A 17,936-nucleotide genomic window follows, 5' to 3' on the forward strand; every position below is an offset into this window, starting at 1 on the left:
AGGATCCCACAGCTAGATAACTAAAAAACGAACTGGAATTCACTCTCCATGATCCCATACTGCCAGCGGAAGCCCATAGCCAAATGTTTCAGCTAACTCAGGTAGTCAAAGCTGGAATCAGTCAAAGCCAATCAGTCAGCCAATCAGAATCAGTCAGTCAGTCAGAGGTACCTACGTAAGCAGCAGTGTAGAGGGAGAGAGAGTCAGCCAGCCAGCCAGCCAGTCAGTCAGTCAGTCAGCCAGCCAGCCAGTCAGCCAGCCAGTCAGTCAGCCAGTCAGCCAGCCAGTCAGTCAGTCAGCCAGTCAGCCAGTCAGTCAGTCAGTCAGCCAGCCAGCCAGTCAGCCAGCCAGTCAGTCAGTCAGCCAGCCAGTCAGCCAGCCAGTCAGACAGCCAGCCAGCCAGTCAGCCAGCCAGCCAGTCAGTCAGTCAGCCAGCCAGCCAGTCAGTCAGCCAGTCAGTCAGTCAGTCAGTCAGCCAGCCAGCCAGTCAGACAGCCAGTCAGTCAGCCTGTCAGTCGGACAGTCAGTCGGACAGTCAGTCAGACAGCCAGCTCGGCGGTCAGCTCTGCTTCAGCTGGGACGGTCAGCCAGTCAGCCAGTCAGCCAGTCAGACAGCCTGGACAGCCAGCCAAGTTAGTCAGCCATACAGTCGGACAGCCAGACAGTCAGTCAGCCAGCCAGTCAGTCAGCCTGTCAGTCAGCCAGACAGTCAGAGGTACCTACGTAGGCAGCAGTGTAGAAGTCTCTGAAGAGGGTCTGTTTCCTGTGCAGCTGCTCCAGAGAATCCTCCAGCTCTCCGAGCGTTCTCAGACGACTCTCTCCAACCTCCTCAATCCAGTCACTCACCTGCACACACACACACACACACACACACTAATCCTTAGGAACGGGGTCATGAATAGAAGGTCAATATGTTACTATTCCATCTACTCCTCCAGGTCTCCGAGTCTCAGACGACTCTCTCCAACCTCCTCAATCCATTCACTCACCTGCACACACACACACACACACACACTAATCCTTAGGAACGGGGTCATGAATAGAAGGTCAATATGTTACTATTCCCTCTACTCCTCCAGGTCTCCAAGTCTCAGACGACCTCTCCTACCTCCTCAATCCAGCCACTCACCTGCACACACACACACACACACACACACACACACACACTAATCCTTAGGAACGGGGTCATGAATAGAAGGTCAATATGTTACTATTCCCTCTACTCCTCCAGGTCTCCGAGTCTCAGACGACTCTCTCCTACCTCCTCAATCCAGTCACTCACCTGCACACACACACACACACACACACACACACACACACACACACACACACACTAACTTCCTTAGGAACGGGGGTCATGAATAGAAGGTCACATGTTACTATTCCTCTACTTCCTCCAGGTCTCCTAGTCTCAGACGACTTCTCTCTTCCCTACTTTTTATTATGCACTGGTACACAGATTTAAAATATCTATCGATAACAAAAGTTTATTTTGGGACTGTTCTATGTCAGAAGATGTTGAGTCCCAGCCCCTATCCCCTAACACCCAGCCCTATACCCCATCTCTATACCCCATCCCTATAACCAGCCCTAACACCCAGCCCTAACACCCAGCCCCATACTCCCATCTCTATACCCCATCCCTATAACCAGCCCTAACACCCAGCCCTAACACCCAGCCCTATACCCCATCTCTAAGTACCCCATCCCTATAACCAGCCCTAACACCCAGCCCTAACACCCAGCCCTATACTCCCATCCCTATAACCAGCCCTAACACCCAGCCCTACCACCCAGCCCTATACCCCATCCCTATAAATGTAAATGTAATACCCCAGCCCTATACCCCAGCCCTATACCCAGCCCTAACACCCAGCCCTATACCCAGCCCTATACCCAGCCCTAACACCCAGCCCTATACCCCAGCCTCTAACACCCAGCCCTATACCCAGCTCCTATACCCCAGCCCTAACACCCCAGCCCTATACCCCAGCCCTATACCCCAGCCCTAACACCCAGCCCTAAACCCCAGCCCCTAACACCCAGCCCTATACCCCAGCCCTAACACCCAGCCCTATACCCCAGCCCTAACACCCAGCCCTAAACCCAGCCCTATACCCCAGCCCTATACCCAGCCCTAACACCCAGCCCTAACACCCAGCCCTAACACCCAGCCTATACCCCAGCCCTATATCCCAGCCCTATACTCCCAGCCCTATACCCCAGCTCCCTAACACCCAGCCCTATACCCTATACCCCAGCCCTATACCCCAGCCCTATACCCTAGCCCTATACCCCAGCCCTATACCCCAGTCCCAGCCCTAAACCCCAGCCCCATACCCCAGCCCTATACCCCATCCCTATAACCAGCCCTAACACCCAGCCCTATACCCCAGCCCTATACCCCAGCCCTAACACCCAACCCTATACCCCAGCCCTAACACCCAGCCCTAACACCCAGCCCTAACACTCAGCCCTATACCCCAGCCCTATACCCCAGCCCTAACACCCAGCCCTATACCCTAGCCCTAACACCCAGCCTATACCCCAGCCCTATACCCCAGCCCCTAACACCAGCCCTATACCCCAGCCCTAACACCCAACCCTATACCCCAGCCCTAACACCCAGCCCTATACCACAGCCCTATACCCCAGCCCTATACCTCAGCCCTATACCCCAGCCCTAACACCCAACCCTATACCCCAGCCCTATACCCCAGCCCTAACACCCAACCCTATACCCCAGCCCTAACACCCAGCTCTAACACCCAGCCCTAACACCCAGCCCTATACCTCAGCCCTATACCCCAGCCCTAACACCCAGCCCTAACACCCAGCCCTATACCCAGCCCTATACCTCAGCCCTAACACCCAGCCCTAACACCCAGCCCTAACACCCAGCCCTAACACCCAGCCCTATACCCCAGCCCTATATCCCAGCCCTATACCCCAGCCCTATACCCCAGCCCCTAACACCCAGCCCTATACCCTATACCCCAGCCCTATACCCCAGCCCTATACCCCTATACCCCAGCCCTATACCCCAGTCCCAGCCCTAAACCCCAGCCCCATACCCCAGCCCTATGCCCCCCATCCCTATAACCAGCCCTAACACCCAGCCCTATACCCCAGCCCTATACCCCAGCCCTAACACCCAACCCTATACCCCAGCCCTAACACCCAGCCCTAACACCCAGCCCTAACACTCAGCCCTATACCCCAGCCCTATACCCCAGCCCTAACACCCAGCCCTATACCCTAGCCCTAACACCCAGCCCTATACCCCAGCCCTATACCCCAGCCCTAACACCCAGCCCTATACCCCAGCCCTAACACCCAACCCTATACCCCAGCCCTAACACCCAGCCCTATACCACAGCCCTATACCCCCAGCCTATACCTCAGCCCTATACCCCAGCCCTAACACCCAACCCTATACCCCAGCCCTATACCCCAGCCTAACACCCAACCCTATACCCCAGCCCTAACACCCAGCTCTAACACCCAGCCCTAACACCCAGCCCTATACCTCAGCCCTATACCCCAGCCCTAACACCCAGCCCTAACACCCAGCCCTATACCCAGCCCTATACCTCAGCCCTAACACCCAGCCCTATACCCCAGCCCTAACACCCAGCCCTATACCCAGCCCTATACCCCAGCCCTAACACCCAGCCCTATACCCCAGACCTATACCCCAGCCCTAAACCCCAGCCCCTAACACCCAGCCCTATACCCCAGCCCTATACCCCAGCCCTATACCCCAGCCTAACACCCAGCTCCTAAACCCCAGCCTCCTCCTATACCCCAGCCCTAACACCCAGCCCTATACCCCAGCCCTAACACCAGCCCTATACCCCAGCCCTAACACCCAGCCCTATACCCCAGCCCTAACACCCAGCCCTAACACCTGACCCTATACCCAGCCCTAAACTCCCAGCCCTATACCCCAGCCCTAACACCCAGCCCTATACCCCATCCCTATACCCTAGCCCTATACCCAGCCCTATACCCAGCCCTATACCCAGCCCTAACACCCAGCCCTAACACCCAGCCCTAACACCCAGCCCTATACCCAGCCCTAACACCCAGCCCTATACCCCAGCCCTATACCCTAGCCCTATACCCAGCCCTATACCCAGCCCTATACCCAGCCCTATACCCAGCCCTAACACCCAACCCTATACCCCAGCCCTATACCCCAGCCCTATACCCAGCCCTAACACCCAGCCCTATACTCCCAGCCCTATACCCCAGCCCTATACCCCAGCCCTAACACCCAGCCCTATACCCCAGCCCTAACACCCAGCCCTATACCCCAGCCCTAACACCCAGCCTATACCCAGCCCTAACACCCAGCCCTAACACCCAGCCCTATACCCCAGCCCTATACCCTATACCCCAGCCCTATACCACAGCCATATACCCCAGCCCTAACACCCAGCCCTATACCCCAGCCCTAACACCCAGCCCTATACCCCCAGCCCTATACCCTATACCACAGCCATATACCCCAGCCCCTAACACCCAGCCCTATACCCCCAGCCCTAACACCCAGCCCTATACCCCAGCCCCTAACACCCAGCCCTATACCCCAGCCCCTAACACCCAGCCCTATACCCCAGCCCTATACCCCAGCCCCTAACACCCAGCCCTATACCCCAGCCCTAACACCCAGCCCTATACCCCAGCCCTATACCCCAGCCCTAACACCCAGCCATATACCCCAGCCCCTAACACCCAGCCCTATACCCCAGCCCTAACACCCAGCCCTATACCCCAGCCCTATACCCAGCCCTATACCCCAGCCCTAACACCCAGCCCTATACCCAGCCCTATACCCAGCCCTAACACCCAGCCCTATACCCCAGCCCTATACCCAGCCCTAACACCCAGCCCTAACACCCAGCCCTATACCCAGCCCTATACCCCAGCCCTATACCCTATACCCCAGCCCTATACCACAGCCATATACCCCAGCCCCTAACACCCAGCCCTATACCCCAGCCCTAACACCCAGCCCTATACCCCAGCCCTATACCCTATACCCCAGCCCTATACCACAGCCATATACCCCAGCCCCTAACACCCAGCCCTATACCCCAGCCCTATACCCTATACCACAGCCATATACCCCAGCCCCTAACACCCAGCCCTATACCCCAGCCCTAACACCCAGCCCTAACACCCAGCCCTATACCCCAGCCCCTAACACTCCAGCCCTATACCCCAGCCCTATACCCCAGCACTAACACCCAGCCCTATACCCCAGCCCTAACACCCAGCCCCTAACACCCAGCCCTATACCCCAGCCCTATACCCCAGCCCCTAACACCCAGCCCTATACCCCAGCACTAACACCCAGCCTAACACCCAGCCCTATACCCCAGCCCTAACACCCAGCCCTATGCCCCAGCACTATACCCCAGCCCCTAATACCCAGCCCTATACCCCAGCACTAACACCCAGCCCTATACCCCAGCACTAACACCCAGCCCTAACACCCAGCCCTAACACCCAGCCCTAACACCCAGCCCTATACCCCAGCCCTATACCCCAGCCCTATACCCCAGCACTAACACCCAGCCCTATACCCCAGCACTAACACCCAGCCCTATACCCCAGCACTAACACCCAGCCCTAACACCCAGCCATATACCCCAGCCCCTAACACCCAGCCCTATACCCTAGCCCTATACCCCAGCCCCTAACACCCAGCCCTATACCCCAGCCATATACCCCAGCCCCTAACACCCAGCCCTATACCCCAGCCCTAACACCCAGCCCTATACCTCAGCCCTATACCCCAGCCCTAACACCCAGCCCTATACCCGAGCACTAACCCTAGCCCTATACCCCAGCCCTATACCCCAGCCCTATACCCCAGTCCTATACCCCAGCCCTATACCCCAGTCCTATACCCCAGCCCTATACCACAGTCCTATACCCCAGTCCTATACCCCAGTCCTATACCACAGTCCTATACCCCAACCCTATACCCAGCCCTATACCCCAGCACTAACACCCAGCCCCTCTCACCTCCTTGAATCCCTGCTCCAGACTCTTGAACTCCATGATAAAGTCCAGTTCCTGAGTGCGTTGGTTGGACAGCATCACCAGCTTGTGAACCAGCTCGTCCACCTGATCGTACAGACCAGCCACAACCTCTACGGCATCTCTGGAGGGACACACAGAGAGAGAGACAGTCCTTTAGACTTCCCGCAGGACAGTTAGAGGCAGGCTCCTTTAGACTTCTCTACGGCATCTCTGGAGGGACACACAGAGAGAGAGACAGTCCTTTAGACTTCTCTACGGCATCTCTGGAGGGACACACAGAGAGAGAGACAGTCCTTTAGACTTCCAGCAGGACAGATAGAGGCAGGCTCCTTTAGAAGACAGTACAGTAGTTCCTCAGTCCAATACAACTTCCTTGCACAGTAGAAACAAGACACTTTCAGCTAGGAGAGACTCTCTTGACTTAGACGACAGCTAGGAAAGAGTCTCTTGACTCAGACGACAGCTAGGAAAGACTCTCTTGACTCAGACGACAGCTAGGATAGACTCTCTTGACTCAGACTACAGCTAGGAAAGACTCTCTTGACTCAGACGACAGCTAGGAGAGACTCCCTTGACTCATACGACAGCTAGGAAAGACTCTCTTGACTCAGACGACGGCTAGGATAGACTCTCTTGACTCAGACGACAGCTAGGATAGACTCTCTTGACTCAGACGACAGCTAGGAAAGACTCTCTTGACTCAGACGACAGCTAGGATAGACTCTCTTGACTCAGACGACAGCTAGAAAAGAGTCTCTTGACTCAGACGACAGCTAGGAAAGACGCTCTTGACTCAGACGACAGCTAGGATAGACTCTCTTAAACTCAGACGACAGCTAGAAAAGACTCTCTTGACTCAGACGACAGCTAGGAAAGACGCTCTTGACTCAGACGACAGCTAGGATAGACTCTCTTAAACTCAGACGACAGCTAGAAAAGAGTCTCTTGACTCAGACGACAGCTAGGAAAGGCTCTTGACTCAGACGACAGCTAGGATAGACTCTCTTGACTCAGACGACAGCTAGGAAAGACGCTCTTGACTCAGACGACAGCTAGGATAGACTCTCTTGACTCAGATGACAGCTAGGAGAGACTCCCTTGACTCAGACGACAGCTAGGAAAGACTCTCTTGACTCAGACGACAGCTAGGATAGACTCTCTTGACTCAGATGACAGCTAGGATAGACTCTCTTAAACTCAGACGACTATCTTTCACCAAAATCAAACTTCTGATTTTGAACTGTAGAAGAAAGATGTGATTGTATTGTTGACCGTTCCTCTCTGAAGAAAAGTAAATATTCCCCCCTCGTGTGCTGTCTTTAGTTGATGCTAGTCAGAGCCGGTCTGTGGTACTACTGTACACTGTGGTCATCACTGACATGGACTGACAGAGCAGGCTGACATCTCATTGGATCACCAGTTGAATTGATTGACATGGGGTGGATGTGTTGATTGAGTTGAGGAATGAGAGATAGAGATTTGATTGGATGAGCTGGTTTGAGTGACAGAGCAGAGTGTGTGTGTGTGTGTGTGTGTGTACTCTATCTGCTTCCTTGTCCGTTGTGTGTGTGTGCGTGTGTGTCTGTGTGTGTGTCTGTGTGTGTGTGTGTGTGCGTCTGTGTGTGTGTGTGTGTGCGTGCGTCTTTGTGTGTGTGTCTGTGTGTGTGTGTGTGTGTGTGCGTGTGTGTGTGTCTGTGTGTGTGTCTGTGTGTGTGTGTGTGTGTGCGTGTGTGTGTGTGTGTGTGTGTGTGTGTGTGTGTGTGTCTGTGTGTGTGTGTGTGTGTGCGTGCGTGCGTGCGTGCGTGTGTGTGTATCTGTCGTTAGGAAGCATTAGCTCAGGGCTCCAGCAGCAGACACTGACTGAGTACATTGTGAGGGAAGCCTGGGATGAAGCCCGGGTCGATGACTACAACATGACATCATAGCCCCTAGCCAGCTCTACTGTAGTCCAGTATTACAGTACACTGCATTGTCCTCACGTTATACTGTACAGCCATACTCTGTTTCCCCTACAGTTAGACCAACACACACACACACAACAGTTAGACCAACACACACACACACAACAGTTAGACCAACTCACACACACAGAACAGTTAGACCAACACACACACACACAACAGTTAGACCAACACACACACACACAGAACAGTTAGACCAACACACACACACACACAACAGTTAGACCAACACACACACACACAACAGTTAGACCAACACACACACACAACAGTTAGACCAACACACACACACAACAGTTAGACCAACTCACACACAACAGTTAGCCCAACTCACACACAACAGTTAGCCCAACACAGACACACAACAGTTAGCCCAACACACACACACAACAGTTAGCCCAACTCACACACAACAGTTAGCCCAACTCACACACAACAGTTAGCCCAACACAGACACAGAACAGTTAGACCAACACACACAGACACAACAGTTAGCCCAACTCACACACAACAGTTAGCCCAACTCACACACAACAGTTAGCCCAACTCACACACAACAGTTAGCCCAATGTGTCATTGTGATGACCTGACCTTTGTCTGAAACATTTAAACATCTTTGTAGAACATAAAGATCAGCAGGGTGATTCTATTGGAGAACCTCCTTTTAACTGAGGACAATCAGAACGGACCGTCACACACTCTGCAGGTAGACTAGTGGTTAGAGGGGAGGGGTGGAGGGACAGCAGGTAGACTAGTGGTTAGAGGGGAGGGGTGGAGGGACAGCAGGTAGACTAGTGGTTAGAGGGGAGGGGTGGCAGGTAGACTAGTGGTTAGAATGGAGGGGCGGCAGGTAAACTAGTGGTTAGAGTGGAGGGGTGGAGGGGCGGCAGGTAGACTAGTGGTTAGAGGGGAGGGGTGGCAGGTAGACTAGTGGTTAGAGTGGAGGGGTGGCAGGTAGACTAGTGGTTAGAGTGGATGGACGGCAGGTAGACTAGTGGTTAGAGTGGAGGGTGGCAGGTAGACTAGTGGTTAGAATGGAGGGGTGGCAGGTAGACTAGTGGTTAGAGGGGAGGGGTGGAGGGACAGCAGGTAGACTAGTGGTTAGAGTGGAGGGGCGGCAGGTAGACTAGTGGTTAGAGTGGAGGGGTGGAGGGGCGGCAGGTAGACTAGTGGTTAGAGGGGAGGGGCGGCAGGTAGACTAGTGGTTAGAGTGGAGGGGCGGCAGGTAGACTAGTGGTTAGAGTGGAGGGGCGGCAGGTAGACTAGTGGTTAGAGTGGAGGGGCGGCAGGTAGACTAGTGGTTAGAGTGGAGGGGCGGCAGGGTAGACTAGTGGTTAGAGTGGAGGGGTGGCAGGTAGACTAGTGGTTAGAGTGGAGGGGCGGCAGGTAGACTAGTGGTTAGAGTGGAGGGGCGGCAGGTAGCCTAGTGGTTAGAGTGGATGGACGGCAGGTAGACTAGTGGTTAGAGTGGAGGGGCGGCAGGGTAGACTAGTGGTTAGAGTGGATGGACGGCAGGTAGACTAGTGGTTAGAGTGGAGGGGTGGAGGGGCGGCAGGTAGACTAGTGGTTAGAGTGGAGGGGCGGCAGGTAGTCTAGTGGTTAGAGTGGAGGGGCAGCAGGTAGACTAGTGGTTAGAGTGGAGGGGCGGCAGGTAGACTAGTGGTTAGACTGGAGGGGCGGCAGGTAGACTAGTGGTTAGAGTGGAGGGGTGGAGGGGCGGCAGGTAGACTAGTGGTTAGAGTGGAGGGGCGGCAGGTAGACTAGTGGTTAGAGTGGAGGGGCGGCAGGTAGACTAGTGGTTAGAGTGGAGGGGTGGAGGGGCGGCAGGTAGACTAGTGGTTAGGAGTGGAGGGGAGGCAGGGTAGACTAGTGGTTAGAGTGGAGGGGCAGCAGGTAGACTAGTGGTTAGAGTGGAGGGCGGCAGGTAGACCAGTGGTTAGAGTGGAGGGGCGGCAGGTAGACTAGTGGTTAGAGTGGGGGGGCGGCAGGTAGACTAGTGGTTAGAGTGGAGGGGTGGCAGGTAGACTAGTGGTTAGAGTGGAGGGGTGGAGGGACAGCAGGTAGACTAGTGGTTAGAGGGGAGGGGCGGCAGGTAGACTAGTGGTTAGAGTGGAGGGGAGGCAGGTAGACTAGTGGTTAGAGTGGAGGGGCGGCAGGTGAGACTAGCGGTTAGAGTGGGAGGGGCGGCAGGTAGACTAGCGGTTAGAGTGGAGGGGCGGCAGGTAGACTAGTGGTTAGAGTGGAGGGGCGGCAGGTAGACTAGTGGTTAGAGTGGAGGGGCGGCAGGTAGACTAGTGGTTAGAGTGGAGGGACGGCAGGTAGCCTAGTGGTTAGAGTGGAGGGGCGGCAGGTAGACTAGTGGTTAGAGTGGAGGGACGGCAGGTAGACTAGTGGTTAGAGGGGAGGGGCGGCAGGTAGACTAGTGGTTAGAGTGGAGGGGCGGCAGGTAGACTAGTGGTTAGAGTGGATGGACGGCAGGTAGACTAGTGGTTAGAGGGGAGGGGCGGCAGGTAGACTAGTGGTTAGAGTGGAGGGGCGGCAGGTAGACTAGTGGTTAGAGTGGAGGGGTGGAGGGGCGGCAGGTAGACTAGTGGTTAGAGTGGAGGGGCGGCAGGTAGACTAGTGGTTAGAGTGGATAGGCGGCAGGTAGACTAGTGGTTAGAGTGGAGGGGTGGCAGGTAGACTAGTGGTTAGAGTGGAGGGGTGGAGGGACAGCAGGTAGACTAGTGGTTAGAGGGGAGGGGCGGCAGGTAGACTAGTGGTTAGAGTGGAGGGGAGGCAGGTAGACTAGTGGTTAGAGTGGAGGGGCGGCAGGTAGACTAGTGGTTAGAGTGAAGGGGTGGAGGGGCGGCAGGTAGACTAGTGGTTAGAGTGGAGGGGCGGCAGGTAGACTAGTGGTTAGAGTGGAGGGGCGGCAGGTAGACTAGTGGTTAGAGTGGAGGGGCGGCAGGTAGACTAGTGGTTAGAGTGGAGGGGCGGCAGGTAGACTAGTGGTTAGAGTGGAGGGACGGCAGGTAGCCTAGTGGTTAGAGTGGAGGGACGGCAGGGTAGACTAGTGGTTAGAGTGGAGGGGCGGCAGGTAGACTAGTGGTTAGAGTGGAGGGGCGGCAGGTAGACTAGTGGTTAGAGTGGAGGGGGTGGCAGGTAGACTAGTGGTTAGAGTGGAGGGGCGGCAGGTAGACTAGTGGTTAGAGTGGAGGGGGCGGCAGGTAGACTACTGGTTAGAGTGGAGGGTGGAGGGGCGGCAGGTAGACTAGTGGTTAGAGTGGAGGGGCGGCAGGTAGACTAGTGGTTAGAGTGGAGGGGCGGCAGGTAGACTAGTGGTTAGAGTGGAGGCGGCAGGGTAGACTAGTGGTTAGAGTGGAGGGGCGGCAGGTAGACTAGTGGTTAGAGTGGAGGGGCGGCAGGGTAGACTAGTGGTTAGAGTGGAGGGGTGGCAGGTAGACTAGTGGTTAGAATGGAGGGGCGGCAGGGTAGACTAGTGGTTAGAGTGGAGGGGGTGGCAGGTAGACTAGTGGTTAGAGTGGAGGGGTGGGGGCGGCAGGTAGACTAGTGGTTAGAGTGGAGGGGTGGCAGGTAGACTAGTGGTTAGAATGGAGGGCGGCAGGGTAGACTAGTGGTTAGAGTGGAGGGGTGGCAGGTAGACTAGTGGTTAGAGTGGAGGGGCGGCAGGGTAGACTAGTGGTTAGAGTGGAGGGTGGCAGGTAGACTAGTGGTTAGAGTGGAGGGGTGGAGGGGCGGCAGGTAGACTAGTGGTTAGAGTGGATGGACGGCAGGTAGACTAGTGGTTAGAGTGGAGGGGTGGCAGGTAGACTAGTGGTTAGAGTGGAGGGGTGGAGGGACAGCAGGTAGACTAGTGGTTAGAGGGGGAGGGGCGGCAGGTAGACTAGTGGTTAGAGTGGAGGGGAGGCAGGTAGACTAGTGGTTAGAGTGGAGGGGCGGCAGGTAGACTAGCGGTTAGAGTGGAGGGCGGCAGGTAGACTAGCGGTTAGAGTGGAGGGGCGGCAGGTAGACTAGTGGTTAGAGTGGAGGGACGGCAGGTAGACTAGTGGTTAGAGTGGAGGGGCGGCAGGTAGACTAGTGGTTAGAGTGGAGGGGTGGCAGGTAGACTAGTGGTTAGAGTGGAGGGCGGCAGGTAGACTAGTGGTTAGAGTGGAGGGGCGGCAGGTAGACTACTGGTTAGAGTGGAGGGGTGGAGGGGCGGCAGGTAGACTAGTGGTTAGAGTGGAGGGGCGGCAGGTAGACTAGTGGTTAGAGTGGAGGGGCGGCAGGTAGACTAGTGGTTAGAGTGGAGGGACGGCAGGTAGCCTAGTGGTTAGAGTGGAGGGTCAGTAACCAGCAGGTAGCCTAGTGGTTAGAGCGTTGGACTAGTAACCAGCAGGTAGCCTAGTGGTTAGAGCGTTGGACTAGTAACCAGCAGGTAGCCTAGTGGTTAGAGTGTTGGGTCAGTAACCAGCAGGTAGCCTAGTGGTTAGAGTGTTGGGTCAGTAACCAGCAGGTAGCCTAGTGGTTAGAGCGTTGGACTAGTAACCAGCAGGTAGCCTAGTGGTTAGAGTGTTGGACTAGTAACCAGCAGGTAGCCTAGTGGTTAGAGTGTTGGACTAGTAACCAGCAGGTAGCCTAGTGGTTAGAGTGGAGGGGCGGCAGGTATACTAGTGGTTAGAGTGGAGGGCGGCAGGTAGACTAGTGGTTAGAGTGGAGGGGCGGCAGGTAGACTAGTGGTTAGAGTGCTGGACTAGTAACCAGCAGGTAGACTAGTGGTTAGAGTGCTGGACTAGTAACCAGCAGGTAGCCTAGTGGTTAGAGTGTTGGACTAGTAACCAGCAGGTAGCCTAGTGGTTAGAGTGTTGGACTAGTAACCAGCAGGTAGCCTAGTGGTTAGAGTGGAGGGCCAGTAACCAGCAGGTAGCCTATTGGTTAGAGCGTTGGACTAGTAACCAGCAGGTAGCCTAGTGGTTAGAGTGTTGGGCCAATAACCAGCAGGTAGTCTAGTGGTTAGAGCATTGCGTCAGTAACCAGCAGGTAGCCTAGTGGTTAGAGTGTTGGACTAGTAACCAGCAGGTAGTCTAGTGGTTAGAGTGTTGGACTAGTAACCAGCAGGTAGCCTAGTGGTTAGAGTGTTGGACTAGTAACCAGCAGGTAGCCTAGTGGTTAGAGTGTTGGACTAGTAACCAGCAGGTAGCCTAGTGGTTAGAGTGTTGGACTAGTAACCAGCAGGTAGCCTAGTAACCAGCAGGTAGTCTAGTGGTTAGAGTGTTGGACTAGTAACCCGCAGGTAGCCTAGTGGTTAGAGTGTTGGACTAGTAACCAGCAGGTAGACTAGTGGTTAGAGCGTTGGACTAGTAACCAACAGGTAGCCTAGTGGTTAGAGTGTTGGACTAGTAACCAGCAGGTAGTCTAGTGGTTAGAGTGTTGGACTAGTAACCAGCAGGTAGTCTAGGTAAAAATCTGTCATTCTGCCCCTGAACAAGGCAGTTAACCCACTGTTCCCCTGGACGAGGCAGTTAACCCACTGTTCCCCTGGACGAGGCAGTTAACCCACTGTTCCCCTGAACGAGGCAGTTAACCCACTGTTCCCCTGAACAAGGCAGTTAACCCACTGTTCCCCTGAACGAGGCAGTTAACCCACTGTTCCCCTGAACGAGGCAGTTAACCCACTGTTCCCCTGAACAAGGCGGTTAACCCACTGTTCCCCTGAACGAGGCAGTTAACCCACTGTTCCCTGAACGAGGCAGTTAACCCACTGTTCCCCTGAATGAGGCAGTTAACCCACTGTTCCCTGAACGAGGCAGTTAACCCACTGTTCCCTGAACAAGGCAGTTAACCCACTGTTCCCTGAACGAGGCAGTTAACCCACTGTTCCCTGAACAAGGCAGTTAACCCACTGTTCCCTGAACGAGGCAGTTAACCCACTGTTCCCCTGAATGAGGCAGTTAACCCACTGTTCCCTGAACGAGGCAGTTAACCCACTGTTCCCCTGAACAAGGCAGTTAACCCACTGTTCCCTGAACGAGGCAGTTAACCCACTGTTCCCCTGAATGAGGCAGTTAACCCACTGTTCCCTGAACAAGGCAGTTAACCCACTGTTCCCCTGAACAAGGCAGTTAACCCACTGTTCCCCTGAACAAGGCAGTTAACCCACTGTTCCCCTGAACAAGGCAGTTAACCCACTGTTCCCCTGAATGAGGCAGTTAACCCACTGTTCCCCTGAACAAGGCAGTTAACCCACTGTTCCCCTGAACGAGGCAGTTAACCCACTGTTCCCCTGAACAAGGCAGTTAACCCACTGTTCCCCTGAACAAGGCAGTTAACCCACTGTTCCCCTGAACAAGGCAGTTAACCCACTGTTCCCCTGAACAAGGCAGTTAACCCACTGTTCCCCTGAACAAGGCAGTTAACCCACTGTTCCCCAGAACGAGGCAGTTAACCCACTGTTACCCGGTGCACCGAAGACGTGGATGTCGATTAAGGCAGCCCCCCACCTCTCTGATTCAGAGGGGTTTGGGTTAAATTCGGGAAGAGCCATTTCAGTTGAATGGATTCTAGATACCCCCCCTTTCCTTTCTGAACACACCATGTCTGCCCCCTGCTGACAGAGACAGGACACACACAACACACTACAAAAACTATCAAATCAAACCAACTATCATAGTGGTTCAGCAGTCGTCCCAGTTAGACTGAATTGGTGTAGAATGACTTGACTGTCATGTTGCCGCAGCAACGGTGGAACCAGTGTGGTGCTGCCCTAGCAACAGGCTGGCCGGCAGGGGTTCTGTTGTCATGCTAATGTCTGGCGGCATGCCGACTGGACCAGGCTGTCAATCACTATGGCTTTGTCCAGGAAGAGGGAAGGACGGGGTTAGGAAGGCATCTTCCTGAACTGTCACATCTCAGACAGACAGAGGGTGGGGTTTGGTTTGGTCTGATCTGATAGGCTGAGCCAGGCTGTCAATCACTATCGCTTTGTCCAGGAAGAGGGAAGGACGGGGTTAGGAAGGCATCTTCCTGAACTGTCACAACTCAGACAGACAGTGGGGTTTGGTTTGGCTGTGGGATCTGATAGGCTGGGCCAGGCTGTCAATCACTATCGCTTTGTCGGGGATCAACGGTTCAGAATGAGTCTGGATCTCTGTGTGTCTCCTCAGTAGGGGATCAACGGTTCAGAATGAGTCTGGATCTCTGTGTGTCTCCTCAGTAGGGGGATCAACGGTTCAGAATGAGTCTGGATCTCTGTGTGTCTCCTCAGTAGGGGATCAACGGTTCAGAATGAGTCTGGATCTCTGTGTGTCTCCTCAGTAAGGGATCAACGGTTCAGAATGAGTCTGGATCTCTGTGTGTCTCCTCAGTAGGGGATCAACGGTTCAGAATGAGTCTGGATCTCTGTGTGTCTCCTCAGTAGGGGATCAACGGTTCAGAATGAGTCTGGATCTCTGTGTGTCTCCTCAGTAGGGGATCAACGGTTCAGAATGAGTCTGGATCTCTGTGTGTCTCCTCAGTAGGGGGATCAACCGTTCAGAATGAGTCTGGATCTCTGTGTGTCTCCTCAGTAGGGGGTCAACGGTTCAGAATGAGTCTGGATCTCTGTGTGTCTCCTCAGTAGGGGGTCAACGGTTCAGAATGAGTCTGGATCTCTGTGTGTCTCCTCAGTAGGGGATCAACGGTTCAGAATGAGTCTGGATCTCTGTGTGTCTCCTCAGTAGGGGATCAACGGTACCGAATGAGTCTGGATCTCTGTGTGTCTCCTCAGCTACGACCTGGGGCCTTATAGGACAGAGAGAAGCTTCATATGGAGATCACTGAGAGTGAAGAGAGATGACCTTGACTACAATGCAGAACAAGTCTCTCTGTTGTCACTTCTCCTTCAGCTGACCAGAACCAGAACAGGTCTCTCTGTTGTCACTTCTCCTTCAGCTGACCAGAACCAGAACAAGTCTCTCAGTCTCTCTGTTGTCACTTCTCCTTCAGCTGACCAGAACCAGAACAGGTCTCTGTTGTCACTTCTCCTTCAGCTGACCAGAACCAGAACAGGTCTCTCTGTTGTCACTTCTCCTTCAGCTGACCAGAACCAGAACAGGTCTCTCTGTTGTCACTGCTCCTTCAGCTGACCAGAACCAGAACAGGTCTCTGTTGTCACTGCTCCTTCAGCTGACCAGAACCAGAACAGGTCTCTCTGTTGTCACTTCTCCTTCAGCTGACCAGAACCAGAACAGGTCTCTCTGTTGTCACTTCTCCTTCAGCTGACCAGAACCAGAACAGGTCTCTCTGTTGTCATGTCTCCAATCCTCCTTCATGTCGTTCTCTCTGATCTCCTCATAAAGCCCTGACTTCCTCCAACACAGGAGCCTCTTCTCTCCTCTGACACAGGTCCTTTAAGACTGACCCCAAAGACACAACACACAGACAAATCATTTCTCTGACTCGGCCAACCCCACCAGCACAGCAAATATACACATATCAAAACCATTTATCTGCAAAGCCCCAGAAGTTAGGAACTAGAGGAAACATTCCACCCCCCATTTTTGAGTGAGTTGGAAATGCCCTCTAGTCAGAGCAGGTAGGGAGAGTACATTCCTGAGCAATGGGAGGGGTGTGGCGGCAGAGCCTGGGGTGACAGAGAGGGATCAGGAGAGGGGGTTAGTCACAGGAAAGAAGTAGACTGAATCACATCATGACATAACAGCAGGGGGAAGCCCTGCTAGCTGGTGACAACAGACACAGGTTGGGTCCCTAATGACTCCCTATAGGTGTAGACATAACAGAGACATTAAGACAACAGGAGACATTAAGACAACATAACAATATTCACTAGAGCTCTAATAATAAATAAAGACCATATACCAATGAATTGACGAGGGTACTATAGACAGGGATGCAGCTTGAGCCCCACCCTCTTCAACATATATACCAATGAATTGACGAGGGTACTAGACAGGGATGCAGCTTGAGCCCCACCCTCTTCAACATATATATACCAATGAATTGACGAGGGTACTAGACATGGATGCAGCTTGAGCCCCACCCTCTTCAACATATATATACCAATGAATTGACGAGGCACTAGACAGGGATGCAGCTTGAGCCCCACCCTCTTCAACATATATATACCAATGAATTGACGAGGGTACTAGACAGGGATGCAGTTGAGCCCCACCTCTTCAACATATATATACCAATGAATTGACGAGGGTACTAGAACATTCTCAACAGTTCTCTGTCCCAGTGAACAACCCTGGATCCAGATGGAGATGTATTGACCACTTATACTGACAAACAAACGAGGAGAGAGAGGGGAAATGAGGAGGGGAGAGAGAGGGGAAATGGAGGAGAGGAGAGATGAGAAATGGAGGAGAGGAGAGAGGAGAAATGGAGGAGAGGGAGGTTGGACTAAGGGAGAATATAGAGGAGAGAAGAGAGGGGAAATGGAGGAGAGGAGAGGAGAAGAGAAGAGAGGAGAGGAGAGGAGGTTGGACTGAGGGGATGAGGGAGAACATAGAGGAGAGGGCGTTGGTTGGAGAATGGTGCTGGGCTGCATTCATGTGTCAAGTTGCTGTGGATACAAGTGTATCTATAAAGGTGCAATGTGCAGAAATCACTCCGTCATTTCCTGGTTGATAAAATTCTAATAGTTCAGTTCATGTGACAAAACAAACCAGTCCAGTGTAGAGAGTCATTGTACCATCTACCATATAGAGCACATAGAACAGATATAGCACGTCTTAAGACTTTCAATGAGAATGACAGATCTATAACTCATATTGCTATGTGAATCTAGTCGCCCAGAAAGGTTCCATATCGCAGCTAACAACTGAACCATTACCTGTAGTCGTCTCTGAGGCTGACACTGGTTTCCTCTTTACGGAGGCGGGACAGGATGGCTCCGCCTCCAGCTGTAATCTAGCCAATCGGCTGTCCTCCAGG

The 17,936-nt window shown here is 53.9% G+C and overlaps 1 long non-coding RNA gene across 1 annotated transcript; it reads right to left on the reverse strand.

Annotated features, from left to right (window-relative positions):
* Nucleotides 1-728: 728 nt before the first annotated feature.
* On the reverse strand, nucleotides 729-17,900 carry LOC135567057 (uncharacterized). Its single transcript, XR_010462249.1, has 3 exons — nucleotides 17,836-17,900; nucleotides 6,040-6,178; nucleotides 729-846 (listed from the first exon to the last, which is right to left on the reverse strand). It is a non-coding gene; the product is annotated as an uncharacterized LOC135567057 (long non-coding RNA).
* Between the last annotated feature and the right edge of the window lie 36 nt (nucleotides 17,901-17,936).

This window comes from Oncorhynchus nerka, unplaced genomic scaffold, assembly GCF_034236695.1.
Source record: "Oncorhynchus nerka isolate Pitt River unplaced genomic scaffold, Oner_Uvic_2.0 unplaced_scaffold_2648, whole genome shotgun sequence".
Taxonomy (NCBI): Eukaryota; Metazoa; Chordata; class Actinopteri; order Salmoniformes; family Salmonidae; genus Oncorhynchus; species Oncorhynchus nerka.